The sequence below is a fragment of the Oryzias latipes genome, chromosome 18 (genome assembly GCF_053564925.1).
Source record: "Oryzias latipes strain Hd-rR chromosome 18, Olatipes_Hd-rR_3.1".
Lineage (NCBI taxonomy): Eukaryota > Metazoa > Chordata > Actinopteri > Beloniformes > Adrianichthyidae > Oryzias > Oryzias latipes.
The window spans coordinates 26,314,591-26,322,029 of NC_136254.1; positions in this window are offsets into that span (position 1 = coordinate 26,314,591).

A 7,439-nucleotide genomic window follows, 5' to 3' on the forward strand; every position below is an offset into this window, starting at 1 on the left:
TTCTCACTGGAGATCTCACACCTCGGAAATCGCTTTTGTCAATTTGCATTATAACCCCAGGCAAAGGTGTGCAAGGAAACCTTTTTAATTCATTTTTCCCCACCATTATTTCTGCCAGGACTAGTTAGGGGGGACAGCTTACAGAAGGGCTCTGGAGCAGACGGCCGTGTACTGGGCTGCATTTGCTGACTCAGTAAAGGGCATTAGCATACAGCTGCCATTAGACAGACTGGAGAGGGTGCCCTTATACTTTGCTAAAAGGAAGAAAAGGCACTATGGGTTTGTTTGGCAGTGACAATGACTTCATCCGGTGCGAGTTGATTCAATTGAATGGTTGTAAAACGTATAGAACTTCACAGCGAAAGCCCCATGACAAAAACATAACCTGTTTCCAAGTTCTCCTTATACTCCCGAACCCCCCAATAGTTAGGGATCTCTATCGTTTGGATCGTATCTTGTGCCAAACCGGTACTTTTTTTTTCTTTTTTCTTACCTTTTCCTGTCCAACAGTTGAGCAAACAAATGAGAGCTTAAGGCCTCTTGTGTTGGACAAATTTTATTGTTACAACAGGGGATTGACTCACAAGGTGTATATTTGAATAGACCTCTTTTGTAATTTAGGCTCAACTTTGTTTATATTGATTAGATTTGAATCCGTTTTTGTTGGACCAGATGGGAAAAAAGAGGAGAGGAGGAGAGAGATGTCAGAAAGTCGGTGGAGGCACTAAAGAAAGAGGGAAAGGAGGGGGGTTAAGGAAATGGGAAAATGATTTTAGAAGGGGGGGGGGGGGGTAAGAACTGCACCGCACCGCTCAGTGGAAACAAGGCTTCAGGTGTACATTTGTTATTTCCACGAGTCAAAACGTTTGCCCACCTCTGCCCTACATAGTGCACTCACTGAGCAGTGGTGAATGATACAACACTTTTAAGATTTGATACAATATTGAATACTTTTTGCAGAGAACCTTCAATACCCCTTGTGCTATCCTATGACCCCACCCTTACATAGACGTGTTCTCCCTACCATGACAAAGGTGGATAAAGGTGGAAAGATTTCATGTAATCCATGGACACCAGTGAAGATCACAAATCATTGAAGAAAAAAGGTTCAACACAGTGTCTAGTGGGTCTAGATGACCCAACTCCCAACGGTAAAGTGCCTAGGATAGCACAAGGGTTACTGATTATTGATAAATGCTTATTGGTGAAGTTTTTCTTTTTCAAACATATTATTTCTTATCCTAAAAACAAATTCTACTGAAAACTAGCCAGGTAACAACTTTTATTTGCAATGTTGAAAATACAAAATCGTTTGACACAACTTGCGTCTTCTATGATCATGTGACTGATGGAGCAGTTCAATATCCTTTGGCTTGGGGGTGTTTCAGCACAAAATACTGGAATAACGTAACTAAAAACCCAAAATGTCTAAAAATGACACATGAACTTTTGCTTTCTCATTCATTAATTAGTAAACGACACTTAAATAGAGTAGTCGAAACCAAGATGTACGAGTATTTAAATTTTGACATCTCTGTATTAATACTCCCACCACTAGTAGTGAGTAATTTAGGACAATTCTAACGTTTTGGTTTTACTTTTTGCATTCAGTTTAAAAAAATAGTTCAATCCGGTGATATTCAAACGTCTGCTTTAGTTGCTTACTTGTGTAATTTGATTCTCAAATAGGGCTTCCATCAGACACTTTGAAATTGATTTCTGCCCCCCCAACCCAACGTTCCACTCAGAGAAAGACATCTTTTCCCATCTTGTTGAAACTGAATACTGAATCACATCCCGTCAAGGTTGAGGTGAGGTTCCAGTCACGTCGCGTATCCGTCAGGATCACGTTAGACACAAACAGGTTGCTGATGCCGCTGCTTAAAACCGCCTCGGTCAGACCTCCATCATCAAATCTGCCCCTGTCTGCCGAGATATATTGATAGCGCTGCGTTTTGGTCGCCTCCCCGCCCTCCTTCCCCTCCAGCCCCGTTTCTGACCAATCGTCTGCGTGGTTATCGGACCATCATGAAGAATGTATGACAGGACCTCAGAGCGGGGGCGGGGGCTGATCCGGCGAGCCCGGCAGGGCCGCTAGAGATGGAAAAATGAATTTGAAGTGGCATTCAGAGCTGGGAACTTACTCAATAAAACACAAACGTTAATATCTATACATAGACCGGCTTTGAGAAATATTCCATAAAAGTTGTGTTGTTGCTTTGGCCAAAACAACAATTGTCTAACACACTAAGCAGAGAAAAACAACTCAGTCATTTGGTTGTAAACCCTCCAACTGCAAGGTGTTCATTCACAAATGGTGATTCTCTAGAGATAAACCTCAGACCTACATCAATGCAACTAGCAGGACAGGAACAAATTTAATTAAGATTGCCCACATGGCACAATGGTAACAATCTGTGCTGGGTGGGCCTGGTGTTGGTGAGGTTATTTTTTTTTTTTTTCCATTGTCTGAGGCTTAGTGGGACCTCCAGAGGGATCCTTGCTGTCAAGACACCATTATCTGGCTAAGATTTGGGACAATCACACTCTTCTTTTTTTTTTGTACAGGTCCTTTTTGACTTAATCCCTCAGCTAAATCTTTTTTTTTTTTTTTTTTATCCAATAAGGCCGCCAAAATAGACTTTTTCAAGCAGGGTTGGGACCAGGTAAAAAAAAGAGCATAAAGAAGGATTATTTCATAGAGAAAACTGGAAAAAGCGAGGATGTTGCCGGGTGATTTTTGGTTCCAGATTTTTGGTTTGTTTGGAAGAAAAAATCTTTTTCTAGCTCTACATTGAATTTAAAAATTTTTTACTTTTACATAAAACAAAAAAAAAAGCAATACTGCTAAAATTGGCAATCCTAATATCCTAATTGGCTTGCTTTTGAAAAAAACACAACTCTTGCTGTTTATTAAACTCTGCTCTTTGAGCAAAATTAATTCAATCGCCTCAACTTCAAACATGAGTGCAAAACTAATGTTTTTCTTCCAAGGAAATGTGTCTGAAAAAGTAATTTGTTTGGCAGGAAGCACTTCATTCTGACAAATTAGTAACCTGCACTGCTGTGGAAGGTCGTCAAAATAAAACTCTGATGGAATGTCTACCAACTGGAACTGGAATTTCAAAATTCCTCGCAGCTACTAAAATCTTTTTTTATGCTATTAACGTGCAACAAAGAGAGTTTCATTCATCCTTGAAAAATGCAAAATCATTCTTTTTGTAAAACAGTTTTCTCTTGCTTGTTTGTTCTTTTGGGTGAACGCAGGCCATTTCTAAAATCCTGCTCCAGTCCGAGTTCTGCACTTTGATCCAAACTCGCAGTCAAAGTTGTTTTAAAGTCAAATGGATTGGAACAGAAACCTAAGACACACTCTGTTCCTTTCTCTGAGGATTAGGTAATGTGTAGAACAAAAGTGATATGAATAATTTATTGGCCATGGCAAGCATTGCGGTCAAACATGTACAAGTGTTAGCTTCCGTTTTTAGCCTGAACGTTATATGGAGAGGCAAATGGGAATGCTTTTTAAGGTTATCAAGTTGTCTCTAAGGAGGGAAAAAGTTTCTATTGTTCCTTTTTTTTAAGTAATTGTCCTTTCTGAGACTTATTTTTTCGTTGTAATTGTCCTCACCTCCAGTAACAAATATCTTTTTTTTTTAACTATTGCAGTCATTTATAAACATCTGCAGTTTCCGGAGCGTCTTGTAAATAATGGTACCGGTTTACCTGATGAAAAAGTGGTTGATGGCTAAAGAAAAGCAGCATTACGATACGGCTCCACAATGGGACGTGGTCATGCTTTTTCTGCCCCCCCCCCTTTACTCAAAGAAGTACCATAATGGGGACTTCATCTCTTTTCTTTTGGGGCTGTTCTATAAAAAGGTGCAAGCGTTTGAGTTCCCTGCGGTACCTATTACAGCAGCCACGAAGTCATTAATCACGGACGAGTAAGCATTTCAACGCATTGTCCGCTCAGAGTTTCCAATAGCCATTCATTAACAGTTACCAGCATCACCTCTTTTCTTCGCACCTGCCCCCTCCTTTTCATCACTCTCACCTGGACTCCATGGAGTTGGTTCTTTTTTTCTGCTGACATACTTGCTTTTTGTTTACCCTGTTCTGTAGAGAGTGTAGAAGTGAGGTGGGCAAGATCTCAAGACTTACCTTTGGAGAACTTTGCCTTTTCCTCTGCAATTAAAAAAAATAAAAAAATAACTAAAGTTGTTTGCTGAAATCCGTGGTTTACTTTGCAGAAATGAGGAGTTGAGCTAAGTTCCCCCCCAATCCTCGGCAACGCGCGTACAAGGGGCCACTTTCATTCAAATATCTGTGTAAACGCGAGTGTATTGATGTGTCGTAGAGGTAAGATCTTAAGCCCAAGCCCGAGTCAGAACCCAACCCGGCCTGAAATTCGGGTCGGGGACTAAAATGAGAATCATTACGTTCGGGTCGGGTCGGGGAGTTCTTTATTTGTTTTCATCTAAAACTCGGCAGTGCATGTTCAAACAGCCACTTCTGTTGAAAAGTAAACGCACTCATGTGCGTGTTACCGGCTTATGCGTCCAGATTTTCACGTTCACACGTAGCTGCGCAGGTTTCTACAACGTTTTTCGGGCTCAGGGACCCAAATTTGGTAGTGACATATGGATGGAGTTCCTTTTAATACACGGATGTGCCCACTGTTTGAAAATTGATCATGGAGAATTTAATAATTGCCGTTAGGCCCCGGCTAGAAGTCTACAACGCCAAGTTTTTTATAGATCAGAATAAAGCTGTGCAAGAAAAATTCTGGAGCAAGATGAATGAGATTTGCACCACTTTAACATTTCGCGCCAAACATCTTCCAACTGTAGGAGGCAGACATGCGCTTTACAGTGCAGTTTTTGACAGTTTACCAAGGGCTTATTATGGTATATAAAAAAATTTTTTTTTACATTTTTATGCAAAGTACAAACAGACACACCATGACCTTTGTGACAATTTTTAAAAATTTTAATTTTCTGATCAAAAAAAGATTTCCTTTTTATTTCTTATAAAACACAGGAACAGTCTAAAATCTGTCATTTTTGTATAATAATTAAACTTCAATTGCTGAAAAATCTTTTCATAAATCACTTGCAACAGGTTTCAGCACCATTAGATTAAGGTCAAAAATTGAATTTAAGTGTAAAAATGTCCCATTTCTTTTGACCATTTTTAAAAACGTAAACCTTAAAAAACATTTGGACTTATTGTCTATTCTACAAGGGCCTATATCATGCTTTTCTTAGCCTTTTACAGAGTAAACTCTATCCATATATGTGATAATCTTTTACCTTTGCACACTAAAGAACAATGAAATATGAGTCATTTTTGCAGTCCATCTTGCTACCCCGAAGACAACGCGATCTCCGAGGCTCCGCCTTTTGCTCCTTGTGGGTGCCGCCCATTTCATAATGTTGACCTAGAGCCGGCCTCTGAAGCGTTTCGGTGTTTCACCCACGAACACAAACAACATTGGAACTTTTGCATAGATGGATGTGCATATTGTGCATTGAAGAGGAAAGCTTTCTGTCTCCGATCACCACTAGCTCCATGGAGAAAATGGGGGGGGGGTAGCCTGGGGGCGGTGCTGACGGTGCCGACTCTTCCTGGAAGGGGCGGTTCCTCACTTATCTACGTCCCAATGTGAGAACCCGCTTGTTTTCGTGGGGTGGGAGGGGGTGGTGTTCAGAGAGCAGGTTTTTAGAGAAAATACTCCAAAATGCCTAAATGGATCAAAATACCACTTTGGGGTTGTTGTTTTTTTGTGAGGAACCAACATTATTGTACACTTAAAAGCTATAGAAAATTGACTTTGTATGATAAAGGCCTTTTAATAATTAAAATATATCAATTTAAATACTCAAATAAACATGAAAATGTCTATTTTATACAAGTAAAAATGTGGATTTCAGAATAGCGTATCTGCAAATCCCATTTCAAGAATTATCACCTGATTTGACCCTCAAATTTGTGGGATGTAACTCCCACGATAATCATGGGAGCAATGGCTTAATTTCTACACATGACAAATGTGTGTCACTAACCCTAACCTTACCTCTAACCCTAAATGTTGTGCTAGGTGACAAATAAAGCATATGTTTGCAACCAAACCATGCAGATGATCTTGAACCAATCTGAAAGCAGCTGGAGAGACCTTCTAGATAAGATCAGGCAGAAATCACTGTAACCCTCTTGCTCTTTTAAAATATGTACTTGTGTGATCATTTAAGGCCTTCATTAACTGCATATTTTGTCTTTTCTTCATTTAAAGCCTCCCTTTTGGTCACAAAGTGACTAAAACACAAACCTGGTTTGTATTCATGTGTGAACATGTGTCTCATCATTGCTACTATATCATCCACTGAGGATCTTTTTTTTATTATTTTTTGCTTCCCGACTTCTTTCAACTTATCCCTCAAATACCACAAACTCAAGCAGGCAGCTGTAATCTTGCTGATGTTTACAATATTATTAAAGAAAAAGAAAAAGGATTTGGACCAGCCTGTGTGATCTCCAAACTTTTCTACATGATGAAGAAATCAAAAGTAAATACCCCCGTGGCCACATAAAGAATGGCAGAGCCATTACTCATACCCTGGAAGAAAATGAATAGGCCAAAGTCTACCATACTGCGGGTGCATGAGTAATGCGGGGTCTTGGCTGCTGATGCGTTTCAGAACAGAAGCTAACAGTTTTTGCCAATGCCATGATAAATATCAGATATTCTGGCAGCACACTTTGGAAAGTGAGCCCTCGATGATGGAAAGGAAATTGCCATCAGGCGGATGCATTGTTAAAGAGCGGCAGGAACAGCTGGTGGCCTTTTCCAAGATAATCCAACTCCTGATGTTTTTTTGGACTTCTTTGTTGGAAAAGTCCGTCTCGTCCATAATTATATCATATCTACAAGTGATTTCAATTTTTTGTGTTCTATTTTTCATTTAAATTAGACTTCTGCATGCATGAAAAATCATGCTAATGCTTTCTTGCCGTGCCTAATGTATACGTTTGACGTGCTGCTTCGTTAGCTTACTGTATTGCATCGTGCCATCTGTCTGTTTGGCTTTTGGTGTTTCAGGTGGCATAATGTGTGTCTCACTCTGGAAGAAAATGAAGTTACAAACTGGGTTTGTAGTGAGAGAAGCTGTCGTCTTTGTCAGGACTAAAAATGCAAAGAATTAGCATCAACTTCTAGTTTTTAATTTCAGAGTTTTTTGGGTTTTTTTTTTCAAAACAGCGGCATGATGACTGCCAGCGTGACTTTCCTTTTTGTGAGATATACTTGGCAACTTCTATTTTTCTTTTACCCCCAACTGTTGTTTATAAGAAGGAGTTGTCAAAAGCTGCTTCAGTCCCCGATGCAGATTTGATAAAAGTGCCTGCTCTTATTTTTTCGATCACTCGGCGCTGTGTGA